General features: G+C 46.5%; 1 pseudogene; it reads right to left on the bottom strand.

The window, feature by feature from the left end:
- Positions 1 to 11,832: 11,832 nt before the first annotated feature.
- LOC134353495 (guanylate-binding protein 1-like) overlaps positions 11,833 to 14,367 on the bottom strand; it is a 53,771-nt pseudogene continuing 51,236 nt past the window's right edge.

Below are 14,367 nucleotides of genomic sequence, written 5' to 3'. Positions count from 1 at the left end.
AAGGCAGGTAAATCCCCAGGGCCAGATGGTCTGCATCCCAGAATGCTTAAGGAAGTAGCCCAAGAAATAGTGGATGCATTAGTGATAATTTTTCAAAACTCTTTCGATTCTGGATTAGTTCCTGAGGATTGGAGGCTGGCTAATGTAACCCCGCTTTTTAGAAAAGCAGGGAGAGAGAAACCGGGGAATTATAGACCGGTAAGCCTGACATCGGTGGTGGGGAAAATGCTAGAGTCAGTTATGAAAAATGTGATAACAGCACATTTGGAAAGCGGTGAAATCATTGGACAAAGTCAGCATGAATTTGTGAAAGGAAAGTCATGTCTGACGAATCTCATAGAATTTTTTGAGGATTTAAGTAGTAGAGTGGATAGGGGGGAACCAGTGGATGTGGTATATTTGGATTTTCAAAAGGCTTTTGACAAGGTCCCACACAGGAGATTGGTGTGCAAACGTAAAGTGCACAGTATTGGGGGTAAGGTATTGATGTGGATAGAGAATTGATTGGCAGACAGGAAACAAAGAGTGGGAATAAACGGGACCTTTTCAGAATGACAGGCAATGACTCGTGGGAGTACCGCAAGGCTCACTGCTGGGACCCCAGTTGTTTACAATATATATTAATGACTTAGATGAGGGAATTAAATGCAGCATCTCCAAGTTTGCGGATGACACGAAGCTGGGCAGCAGTGTTAGCTGTGAGGAGGATGCTAAGAGGATGCAGGGTGACTTGGATAGGTTAGGTGAGTGGGCAAATTCATGGCAGATGCAATTTAATGTGGATAAATGTGAGGTTATCCACTTTGGTGGCAAGAACAGGAAAACAGATTATTATCTGAATGGTGGCCGATTAGGAAAAGGGGAGGTGCAATGAGACCTGGGTGTCATTGTACACCAGTCATTGAAAGTGGGCATGCAGGTACAGCAGGCGGTAAAAAAGGTGAATGGTATGCTGGCATTTATAGCAAGAGGATTCAAGTACAGGAGCAGGGAGGTACGACTGCAGTTGTACAAGGCCTTGGTGAGACCACACCTGGAGTATTGTGCGCAGTTTTGGTCCCCTAATCTGAGGAAAGACATTCTTGCCATAGAGGGAGTACAAAGAAGGTTCACCAGATTGGTTCCTGGGATGGCAGGACTTTCATATGATGAAAGACTGGATCGACTAGGCTTATACTCTCTGGAATTTAGAAGATTGAGGGGGGATCTGATTGAAACATATAAAATTCTAAAGGGATTGGACAGGCTAGATGCAGTTAGATTGATCCTGATGTTGGGGAAGTCCAGAACGAGGGGTCACAGTTTGAGGATAAAGGGGAAGCCTTTTAGGACTGAGATGAGGAAAAGCTTCCTCACAGAGAGAGTGGTGAATCTGTGGAATTCTCTGCCACAGGAAACAGTTGAGGCCAGTTCATTGGCTATATTTAAGAGAGAGTTAGATATGGCCCTTGTGGCTGAAGGGATCGGGGGTATGGAGAGAAGGCAGGTACAAGGTTCTGAGTTGGATGATCGGCCATGATCGTACTGAATGGTGGTGCAGCCTCGTCCTGCGCCTATTTTCTATGTTTCTATGTTTCTATCTCCAGGGCCAAAGTGACCCCTCAGTACTTTCAGGAGGCTATTGCAAAAATTGCAGGGGTACTTAAAATGGGTAGTTTTTGAACATATCCTTAGCCACAGGTAAGGCACTGGGGGTTAATAAATTTTGTTCTGTTGTTCAAGAATGCTCTAAGAATAAACTGGAAAACTATAGGCCAGTGAGTCTGATGTCAGTCTTCAGCAAATTATTGGAGGGTGTTCTCAGAGACAGGATATTTCAGAATTGAATAGAGAGGGCCTGAATAGAGAATCAACATGGCTTTGCGGGTGCGAGGTTGTGTCTGACCAGTCTCACAGAATTTTTTGAAGACATTACAAGGAAGGTTGTTGATGGAAAGGCTGTAGACATTGCTTATATGGATTTTAGCAAGGCCTTTGACAGATCCTGCTTGAAAGGCGGGTCCAGAAGGTTAAGTTGCTTGGTATTCAGGATGAAGCAGTAAATTAGATTCAGCATTGGCTTTGTGGGAGTAGCCAGAGAGAACATGGTTATCTGCCTGACTGGAGACCGTTAACTGGTAGCGTGCTGCCATATCAGTTCTCAGTAAGTTTAGATGACGATGTGGTAAACTGGATCAGCAGATTTGCTGATGACACCCAGGCTTGGGGTGTGGTGGACAGCAAGGAAGGCTATCAAAGCTTGCGGTGTGATCTGCACCAACAGATAAAATTGGTTTGAAAATGTCAGAAGGGGTTTAATATAAACAAGTCTCAGGCATGGCAATTTGGATTGTCAAACCAGGGTCAGACTTGCAGGGTGAATGTTAGGGCACTGAGGAGTGAGTTTGATCTGGGATCTGGGAATACAGACCCATAATTCCTTGAAAGAGATATCACAGGTAGACAAGCCATAAACAGAGCTGTTCGCATATTGCCCTTAATTGCTGGTTTAGGATCACACTGCAAACTTTAATAATTCAGAGCATTTAATTACAGGAGTTGAGATGTTATGTTGAATCTGTCTAAGACACTGGTGAGGCCTAATTTGGAGTATTGTGTGCAATTTTGTTCACCTATGTACAGGAAAAATATCAATAAGATTGAAAGAGTGCGGAGAAATTCTATAAGGATGTTGCCTGGACTTTAAGATTGAGTCATAAGGAAAGGTTGAATAGGTTTGATCTTTATTCCCTGCAACGTGGGAAAACAAAAGGAGATTTCATCAAGGAATACAAAATTCTGAGGATATAGAAAAGGTAAAACCATGCAGGTTTTTACCCTCTGAGATTAGAAAGAGTTGTTTTTTTAGGTTCATATGGATGGTTTTGGGGATGACATGGAGAACTGGAGGACAGGTTACAGTTAAGGGATAGGAATGAGGAGGAGTTAGAGGTCAAGGGCAGGAGCCGGTGGTTGAAGTGCTCCTTAGCCATAGGCCAGCGGATCCCTGTGGTCAATGACCAAGAACACTGTGGCCCAAAGTTAAAGGCTTGTGATTCCTTCCCAGGTCAACAAATCGCAGAATTAAAGATCTATTGGAGCAGAAGGCCCAATGATCCCCTCAGGTTGGCAAGGCCCATGCGAATCCCATGATAGGTAATTCCTGGGGTTGGCTCCTAGAGGTCGGTGAAGTGCAGAGGTGGAAGTCCAGAAGGTCAAAACCCTTGGGTCGGCATTTCCAGAGGTCAGAGTTCTACAAGTTCAGACCAGGAACTGGAGGTTAGAAGCTTGACAATCTTGGGTTGTTTCCTCTGGTACAGCGGAGACTGATGGAGGTCCTCACAGAGATCTGTAAGATTATGAGAGGCAAAACTAGAATAGATAGCTGGTATGTCTTACCCCAGAGGGGAAATGTCCAATACCAGAGGATATGCCTTTGAAATGAGAGGGGTAAGTTCAAAGGAGATATGCCAGACAAGTCTTTGCACAGAGAGTGACGGGCACTGGGACTGCACTGCGGGGGTGTTGGTGGAGATATTACAATCGACATGTTTAAGGCACTCTTAGATACATGTAACCCCTCCACCCACTAACTCGCCCATCCACATTCCTAACCACCAGTCACTTTACATATAAACTATCTCTAACCTAGCTTCACTTGATGGACATACAATCCATGTATCTGTAAAAGCTATCTTTCATATTTATATTTATTGTCTTTTTCATTACTATTATTATGTCCTCATATTATTGTGATTTTTTTTGTGCTGGATTAATCCAGAGTAACAATTATTTCAGCCTCCTCAACAGCTGTGTGCAGGAAATGACATTAAACAATCTTGACTCTTGACTGTGTAGAACGATGTAATATAAAAATGGAGGTCATTTAAAGGCGAAATTTTGAGGGTACAGGATCTTAATGTTCCTTTTAGGTTGAAAGGAAAGGTTAAAAGTTTGAGAGAGCCATGGTTTTCAAGGGATATTGGAGACGTGGTTCAGAAAAAGAGAGGGATCTACAATAAATATAGGCAGCTTGGAGTAAATGAGGTGCTCGAGGAATATAAAGAATGTAAAAAGAATCTTGAGAAAGAAATTAGAAAAGCTAAAAGAAGATGTGTGACTGCTTTGGCAAGTAAGGTGAAAATAAATCCAAAGGGTTTCTACAGTTCTAATAATAGCAAAAGGATAGTGAGGGATAAAATTGGTCCTTTAGAGAATCAGAGTGGACTGCTATGTGTGTAGCCAAAAGAGATGGGGGAGATTTTGAACAATTTCTTTTCTTCGGTATTCACTAAGGAGTAGGATATTGAATCGTGTAAGGTAAAGGAAACAAGAAGGGTAGTTATAGAAAGTATAGTGATTAAAGAAGAGGAAGTACTGGCGCGTTTAAGGAATATAAAAGTGGATAAATCTCCGGGTCCGGACAGGATATTCCCTAGGACCTTGAAGGAAGTTAGTGTGGAAATAGCAGGGGCTCTGACAGAAATATTTCAAATGTCATTAGAAACGGGGTTGGTGCCAGAGGATTGGTGTATTGCTCATGTTGTTCCATTGTTTAAAAAGGGTTCTAAGAGTAAACCTAGCAATTATCAGCCTATGAGTTTGAAGTCAGTGGTGGGTAAATTGATGGAAAGTATTCTTAGAGATGGTATATATAATTATCTGGATAGACGGGGTCTGATTAGGAACAGTCAACATGGATTTGTGCGTCGAAGGTCATGTTTGACAAATCTCACTGAATTTTTTGATGAGGTTACTAGGAAAGTTGACGAGGGTAAAGCGGTGGATGTTGTCTATATGGACTTCAGCAAGGCCTTTGACAAGGTTCCACACAGAACGTTACTTAGGAAGGTTCAATCGTTAGGCATTAATATCGAAGTAGTAAAATGAATTCAGCAGTGGCTGGATGGGAGACGCCAGAGAGTAGTGGTGGATAACTATGTGTCAGATTGGAGGACGGTGTCTAGTGGTGTGCCTTAGGGTCCAATGTCCAATGTTGTTTGTCATATATATTAATGATCTGGATGATGGATGCTAAATTGGATTAGTAAGAATGCAGATAATATTAAGATAGATGGAGTTGTGGATAATGAAGTAGGTTTTCAAAGTTTGCAGAGAGATTTAGACCACCTAGAAGTGTGGGCTGAAAGATGGCAGATGGAGTTTAATGCTGATAAATGTGAGGTGCTACATTTTGGTAGGACTAATCAAAATAGGACATACATGGTAAATGGTAGGCCATTGAAGAATGCAGTAGAACAGAGGGATCTAGGAATAATGGTGCATAGTTCCCTGAAGGTAGAATCTCATGTGGATAGGGTGGAGTAGAAAGCTTTTGGTATGCTGGCCTTTATAAATCAGAGCATTGAGTATAGTAGTTGGGCTGTAATGTTGAAATTGTATAAGGCATTGTTGAGGCCAAATTTGGAGTATTGTGTACAGTTCTGGTCACCGAATTATAAGAAAGATGTCAATAATATTGAGAGTACAGAGGAGATTTACTAAAATGTTACCCTGTGTTTCATCTCCTAAGTTACAGAGAAAGGTTGAACAAGTTAGGTCTTTATTCTTGGAGCATAGAAGGATGAGGGGGGACTTGATAGAGATATTTAAAATTATGAGGGGGATAGGTAGAGTTGACGTGGATAGGCTTTTCCATTGAGAGTGGGGGAGATTCAAACAAGAGGACATGAGTTGAGAGTTAAATGGCAAAAGTTTAGGGGTATCAAGAGGAGGAACTTCTTTACTCAGAGAGTGGTAGCTGTGTGGAACGAGCTCCCAGCAGAGGCAGTTGAGGCAGGTTTGATGTTGTCATTTAAAGTTAAATTGGATAGATATATGGACAGGAGCGTTATGGGCTGAGTGCAGGTCGGTGGGACCAGGTGAGAGTAAGAGTTCGGCATGGTCTAGAAGGGCCGAGATGGCCTGTTTCCGTGTTGTAATTGTTTTATGGTTCTATGGTATTCATGAAATTGCATCTGCCATTTTTCAGCCCATTTTTCCAGCTGGTCCACATTCTGCTGCAAGATTTGGTTGTCTTCCTCACTGTCCACTATGCCCCCAATCTTGTTGTCATCTGCAAAGTTACTGATCCACATCAGAAAAGTGGATGTGATGCACTGGTGTTTGATATGGTCCCATACAGGAAGTTGGTCAGCAAGATTAGACCACATGGGATAGGTGGGGCTGATGTCATGACATGGACTGAGAATTGGTTATTGGATACAAAACGAATCAAAAGAACAAATGAGAACAAGGAAATGGGAGCAGGTGTAGGCCACACATCCTCTCAAGCCGATCCCACTGTTTATGGCAGCTTTGCCCCAGGTCTCAATTCCAGTGTTGATCCAGTGTTTCCCAGTGGAGGCAGCTCTGGCCCTGAGCTGAGCAAGTATCCAAAGTGGCTGTTTGTAGAGTGGCACAGCACAGAAAACGAGCCCTTCACGCTGGAATCTAATCGCGAGTTAGGGATGATGAGATGGAATATACATTACTGTGTAGAGTCTTAGGCACATACAGTATAAAGTTCGGGAGCCTAGGACTTTTGCACAGTACTGTAGTAATTTTATCTATTGCACTGCACTGCTGCTGCTGCAAAAACAAATTATGACATGTAAGTGTTGATGCTTCATCGGCATTTAGCTATGAAAAGATCCAGAGCAGGTTGAAGACCAGAGCCGGGTGTCCAGGAAGAGGAAAAGGGTTGGAGATGGGGTAAAGGGTCATCGTTGTGGGTTGGAGAGTTCTTGCCAAAGAAGAAGGCACGGAGACCGAGGAGGCGGAAGAAGAACTCAGCGTCGTGGCGAGCGCGGACTCACTGAGGTGTGGGTGCAGGGGGACAAAGTGAGGCATTTACTGATGGCATAACGTCCTGCCTCAGAGAGGGGAATGTCGGAGAGGATGATGAAGACCCGGCAAGGACAAGAGCTGGTATCAGTGACGAGAAGAGGGTTGGTAGTGTCTGAGGACAGGGGAGGGTTGGGGTGTTCAAGGACGGTTGGGTGAAAGGAAAATGGATTTCTGAGGACCAAAGAGAAGGCAGTGGGACCTGAGAGGCACGGGACTTCAGAGTGGTGTGGGAAGGGTAGACTGGGGTTCCAGCGGCAAAGTACAAAGACCCGGCCTGGAGGTGCCGTCAGTCAAGGTCCAGGCTGGGGTCAGGGTTGGAGGTTCTGCAGTCAGCACTCCGGTGTCCGGGGTCGTTAGAAACTGCACTGATGGCGGTGGAGTCCTGGTTCTGAATCACCTCGGGATTGTTAGAACCATTGAGGTTGGCAACAGGGATCGCTGTCTGAGGACATCCGTGGCTGCGGCGTTGGAGACTGTAGGTTCTGCAGTCTGTAGACAGATGACCTTCCGATCCATGGAGCACCAGAGAAAGTTGGATCTCCCGATGGTCACCCATTTCAATTCTACTTCCCATTCCCATTCCGCATATCAGTCTACTGCCGCGATGAGGCCACACTGAAGTTGGAGGAGCAATGCCTTAAATTATGTCTGGGTAGCCTCCAAACTGATGGAATACACATCGATTTCTCAAACTGCTGGTAATGCCCCCCTTCCGCATTCCCATTTCCCTCTCTCACTTTATTTCCCTACCTGCCCATCACCTCCCTTTGGTGCTCCCCCACCCCCACTTCCCTTTCCTCCGTGGCCCTCTTTCCTCTCCTATCAGATTTCCCGCTTCTCCAGCCTTTTATCTCTTTCACCAATCAACTTTTAGGCTCTTTACTTCAGCCCTCCCCCTCACCCAATTTAACCAATCACATTCCCTCCCTCCTCCCCTCCTCCCCTCCTCCCACTTTCTTACTTTGACTTCTCATCTTTTTCCCTCCAGCCCTGATGAAGGTCTTGGCCCGATATGTCGATAGCTTACTCTTTTTCATAAATGCTGCCTGGCTTGCTGAGTTCCTCCAGCACTTTTTGTGTGTTGCTTGGATTTCCAGCTTCTGCAGATGTTCTCTTGTTAGAAATTCGGCTGAAGTTACCTTGTTATGTTCATATGTTGATTACTGAAGCTCCTGGACACTCAGATTGTTTGGGTCTGGTCAACGCAGCCCATTACAGCTGTTAACATATCAGAAATCTGTCCGTCGACCAGTGCATAAGCACGAAGAAATTTGCTCAGCATTAGCATGTCACCAAAAATATTGACACACCTCTATAGATGTGCAGAGTTGAGTATTCTCATAAGTTGCATCATGGCATGGTATGTAATCAGCAATACCCAGGAATGCACCAAAAATCTATAGGAATTGATTGATACAGTCCAGTTCATCACAGACAAATTTACATCATGTGCTGCCATAAGAAACCAGCATCCATCTTCAAAGATCTCCCCTGAACTATTACCATTGGGCAGGAGGCAAAGATGCCTCAGCCAATCCCCCGCCATTATGTTCAGGAAATCGTCTTACCCTACAACAATCAGGCTCCTGATACGGAAAATAAAACTGTTTAAATCAATTTACCTCCTAGGGTTTTGGGGAAATTGGAAATCTATGCTTTTTACTTCTGGAAAAAACTACTTTAGAGTCCATCCAATTTTTGTTTTACAACTGGATGAAACACCTCAGGCATAAGTGTCACTATCAAATATAGGAACTATAGGCAAGTAGTCACACCGGGGCCTCAGGAGACAGATAAGTGGGTAACAGTCAGGAGAGGAGAGGTCAAGGGTCAGATACATGTGCCTGTCCCCCTTAACAATAAATACTCCTCTTTGAGTACTGTTGGGGGGTGGGGATGGCCTACCTGGGAGAAGCAACAGTGGCTGCGCCTCTGGCACAGAGTCTGGCCCTGTGGCTCAGTAGGGTAGGGAGAGGAAGAGGATGGCAGCAGTAATAGGGGACACTATAGTTATGGGGTCTGACAGGTAATTCTGTGGAGGCAGGAAAGAAGCACGGATGGTAGTTTGCCTTCTCGGTGCCAGGGTCCGGATGTTTCTGATCACATCCATGATATCATGAAGTGGGAAGGAGAACAGCCAAAGGTTGTGGTACATATTGGTACGAATGACATAGGTAGGAAAACGGAGGAGGTCCTAAAAATAGACTACTGGGAGTTTGGAGAAGCAGGACCTCAAAGGTAGTAATCTAGGGATTACTGCCTGTGCCACGTTTCGGTGAGTACAGAGGTAGAATGAGGTGGAGGATAAATGCATGGCTGAGGGATTGGAGCAGGGAGCAGGGATTCAGATTTCTGGATCATTGGGACCTCTTTTGGGGCAAGTGTAACCAATACAAAAAGGGTGGGTTGCACTTGAATTCAAGGGGGACCAATATCCTGGCAGGGAGGTTTGCTAAGGCTATCGGGGAGAGTTTAAACTAGAATTGCTGGGGGTGGGAACTGAACTGAAGAAATGGAGGAAGGGAAAGTTGGCTCACAAATAGAGGAAGCTTGGTGACAGTGGAAGAGGGAGTATAGACAGGTGATAGAGAAGGGATGTGCTCAGAACAATGGTTTCAGATGTGTCTATTTTAATGCAAGGAGTATTATGAACAAAACGGATAAGCTTAGAGCATGGATCAGTACTTGTAGCTATGATGTTGTGGCCATTACAGAGACCTGGATGATTCAAGGGCAGAAATGGTTACTTCAAGTGCCAGGCTTTAGACGTTTCAGAAAGGACGGGGAGGGAGGCAAAAGGGGTGGGGGCGTGGCACTGCTGATCAGAGATAGTGCCACAGCTGCAGAAAAGGAGGAAGTCATGAAGGGATTATCTACTGAATCTCGTTGGCAGTTAGCAATGAAAAGATCCAGAGCAGGTTGAAGACCAGAGTGGGGAGTCCAGGAAGAGGAAAAGGGTTGGAGATGGGGGAAAGGGTCATCGTTGCGGGTTCTTGGCCGATAAATGTGAGGTGCGACATTTTGGTAGGACTAATCAAAATCGGACATACATGGTAAATGGTATGGGATTGAAGAATGCAGTAGAACAAAGGGATCTAGGGATAATGGTGCATAGTTCCCTGAAGGTAGAATCTCATGTGGATAGGGTGGAGTAGAAAGCTTTTGGTATGCTGGCCTTTATAAATCAGAGCATTGAGTATAGGAGTTGGGATGTCATGTTGAAGTTGTGCAAGGCATTGGTAAGGCCAAATTTGGAGTACTGTGTACAATTCTGGTCACTGAATTATAGGAGAGATGTCAACAAAATTGAGAGAGTACAGAGAAGATTTACTAGAATGTTACCTGGGTTTCATCTCCTAAGTTACAGAGAAAGGTTGAACAAGTTGTGTCTTTATTCTTTGGAGCGTAGAAGGTTGAGGGGGGATTTGATAGACGTATTTAAAATTTTGAGGGGGATAGATAGAGTTGACGTGGATAGGCTTTTTCCATTGAGAGTGGGGGAGATTCAAACAAGAGGACATGAGTTGAGAGTTAAGAGGCAAAAGTTTAGGGGTAAGATGAGGGGGAACTTCTTTATTCAGAGAGTGGTAGCTGTGTGGGACGAGCTTCCAGCAGAAGTGGTTGAGGCAGGTTCGATGTTGTCATTTAAAGTTAAATTGGACAGCTATATGGACAGGAAAGGAATGGAGGGTTATGGGCTGAGTGCAGGTCACTGGGACTAGGTTAGAGTAAGAGTTCGACAAGGACTAGAAGGGCCGAGATGGCCTGCTTCCGTGTTGTAATTGTTATATGGTTATATGTGTAGCTCCCCTGGCCACCCTCAGGGTCTCCCCCACATCCTTCCCATCTCTACCCCCCTCCCCCCTCTCCCCCGCACCCTCCCCCTCTCTCCCCCACACCCTCCCCCTCTCTCCCCCACACCCTCCCCCTCTCTCCCCCCGCATCCTCTCCCCTCCTGCCCCTCGTCCTTCTCCCCTCCTCCTCCTCTCCCATCCTCCCCTCATCTTCTCCCCTCCTCCCCCTCATCCTACTCCCTCATCCCCCATTCACTTCCCCATCATCCTCCCCTTCTCCCCGTCATCCTCCCCTTCTCCCCCTCATCCCACCCTCTTCTCCCCATCCCACCTGCATCCTCCCCTACATCCTCCCCATCTCCTATCCTACCCATCTCTCATCCTCATTACCTCCATCTCTTCCCCTCATCCCCCAATTCTTCCCCTCATCCTCCCCATCTCTACCCCAAATCAAACCCTTCTCTCCCCACATTCTCCCCAACATCCCCTCTGCCCCTCACCCTCCCCATCTCTGCCGCTCATCACCCTCTCCCTCCCCGCATTCTCCCAATCTCTGCCCCGCATCCTCCCTTCTCCCCATCCCCCTTTCTCCCCCTCATCCCCCTTCTCCCCTCATCCCACCCTCTTCACCTGTTCTTCTCCCCCTCATCCCACCAACTTCTCCCCCTCATCTCCTCCCTCATCAACCCCATCTCTCCCCCAATCACCGACTCCCACTCCCGCATCCTCCCCATCTCTATCTCTTCCTCCCCCCTCCTCTCACTCTCATGTTCCTCCCTCCTCCCCCTCTCTCACCCTCCCTCCTCCGCATCCTCCCCTCTCTCTCCCTCATCCTCCCCCTCCTCTCCCTTATCATCCCCGCTCCCTCTCATGCTCCCCCCTCCTCCCCTCCCTCCTCCGCATCCTCCCCCTCTCTCTCCCTCATCCTCCCCTCCTCTCCCCTCCACACCCACATCCTCCCCCTGCTCCCTCTTATGCTCCCCCCATCCCCGTCTCTCCCTCCCTCCCTCCACCCCCCGAGCATCCTCCCCTTCTCTCTCCCTCATCCTCCCTATCACTTCACCTTATCCTGTCACAAAATGGGATGTTGGGAGCAAGGGTGGACCCAAATGCAAGCCACTAATACATTTTGTGAGGTTAACTTAAATTAAGTTTATTGCTTGTTACAAGGAGAGCAAAGCAGAAGCAGGAATAGCGTACTGGACAAGGACTAGGCTGGAACTAAGGGTCTGGGCAAGGACTTGGAATCACGGATCTCCAGGGCCAGGATGTGATACTTGCAGCCCCCTGGAGCCGGGGCTCGATACTCGCAGCCCCCTGGAGCCGGGGCTCGATACTCGCAGCCCCCTGGAGCTGGGGCTCGATACTCGCAGCTCCCTGGAGCCGGGGCTCGATACTCGCAGCCCCCTGGAGCCGGGGCCCGATACTCGGAGCCTCCAGAGCCAGGAACTCTTCTTATTCACGGGACAGACTCAGACACAGTACATAAAACACTGAGCCAGGAATCCTCCGTAGACACAGTACGGAGTTGGGACTCTTCTTATTCATCGGACAGATTTAGACACAGGACATAAAACTCTGAGCCGGGAATCCTCCGTAGACACAGGACGGAGTCGGGACTCTTCTTGACACAGGGTCAGGACCCTTTCAGGGTAGAGGGCCGGGACCCCTTTTTGACGCACGACATGGATACAGAGACCACACAACGATGGACAGACCTATAACTGGGTTCAAGTACGCTCCAAGCCACAGCGAGCTCTTGACTCACCCCAGCGGGTTAACTTTGACTGACCGGTACTGACAAGGGAAGGCGGCTTGCTGGCACTCGCTTCGGGAGGAGACTCAGCTTGCTCCGGCCAGATGATATTGGCTCGCAGTACCTTCAGAGACTTTGTTAACGCTCTCGCACCGAATGGCTGAAAGCCGGAGACTTATAAACTGCCGGTTCAGCCGAGAGTAAATTGCCTCTAATCACCAAGGCCGAGGGACACAGGAAAACAGGGAACCGAAGGGAAACATGGAGTCAACGGTTCGGATAGTAACATAAAATAAATTGAAAGGGAACCCAATCCGGACCATGACACATCCTCCCCATCTCTGCACGTCATCCTCCTCATCTCTCTCCCTTATCCTCCCCCCTCCTCCTCCCCCTCCCGTCATCGTCCTCCCTCCTCCCCCGTATCCTCACCCTTCTCCTCTCTCAACAATGAAGAAAGCAATGTGAGATGGCTTTCAAAAAGGTAAAAGAAATGGTGACATGAGACACTGTACTGTCACATTATGATCCACATCGTCCAGAGAAGTTTTCCTGCGATGCCTCGTCTTGTGGTATAGGTGCTGTCATGTCACATATTATGAGCGATAAAGTGACCTATACATGATTCTCACTTACCACTGCAGAGAATACATATTGGATTGGAATGACAGGCAGTAGGGAAGATGGGTAGTGTGAATCTGTCTTCTGATCCTGTGTCACCTCTTTCTAAAGATTTAATTTCATTTTTTAAAGATGCAGGATCCTTGTGGATGGAGCTAAGAAAGTGCAAGTGTAGAAAGAACCTGATGAGAGTTGTATACAGGCCTAAGAACAGAAGCCAGGAACAATGGTAGAACAGGGACGTCAAAAGGGCAATGTTGTGATAGTCTTGGGTGGGGGGGTTGTTTTAATATGCAGGTAGATTGGGAATATCAGGCTGGTCCTGGATCACAAGTGAGGGAAATTGTAGAATGTCTATGAGATGGCTTTCTAGAGAAGCTCATGATTTCTCCCATTTCCCATTAGAGGATCAGCCATTGGATTGGGTGCCATGTAATGAACTGAATTTAATCAGGAAGCCAAAAATGAAGAAGTGAACAGAGGTGATACTGATTGAAAGGAAGGGCCGTGCAGGTACATTTCAAAGCCAAGGTGTAACTTGTTCAAGGCAAAGTTGCAGATGGAGTTTGGTATCGGTGTTGTAGTTGGAGTGAACAATTTTGATAGGAGTCTATGTGGAAGTGTTTCAATGCTGGTTCACCTAACCCGGGTGTGAGTTTGGATTGATCAAAGTGCGGAGCCAATTTCGTGAGATTGAGAGAAGCTTTGGCCTGTGCAGCTCAAGTTTGTCGCTGCACTGGGATCTGGGTCCTAGAGCGAGGTATTACCCAGTGCTTGGAGATTTAAACGACAGTCTAGATAGACTGGGAAGTTTGAGTGTCAGGACCAGAGGCGAGGGTTGGGATGATTTTGCTCACTCTCCTGTGATGTTCATACTTTTCTCTGCAGCACCGAGGCTGTGAACTGCCCATCTGAGAGTTTTCCAGCATTTTTGCCCGGCTAATATGATGAACTAAGATTGAGGCCTGGGCCTCCTCCTGCTGCTCTGGGGAGCGGATCTAAGGACTCAGTCTAGTCGGGATGCCGTTGTTTGCTCTGATTGTTTGCATGGTGTGTGTGCGTGTTTTATTTTCTCTTTCTCAGCGCAGTGGTTATGGTCTTTATTTTAAATTATGTTCTTCAGTTTTCTTGCTCTGTGGCTGCTGCCTGTAAGCAATCAAGTCTCAAGGTGTATAATTTATAGATTCTCTGACAATAAATGTTTTTTCAATCTTTGAAATGGATGCTGGCCTGGACCAGAACCAATAAGAAAATGTAGCACAGTCAGATAATCCATAGCCAATGACACAGAAATGCAACATCTGATAGGGATTTGATATAAAAGCAGAGGGTTTCAAATACAAAATAGCAATAACTTCAAAGATTAAC

The sequence above is a fragment of the Mobula hypostoma genome, chromosome 11 (genome assembly GCF_963921235.1).
Source record: "Mobula hypostoma chromosome 11, sMobHyp1.1, whole genome shotgun sequence".
Lineage (NCBI taxonomy): Eukaryota > Metazoa > Chordata > Chondrichthyes > Myliobatiformes > Myliobatidae > Mobula > Mobula hypostoma.
This window is presented reverse-complemented; position numbering and strand designations above follow the sequence as displayed.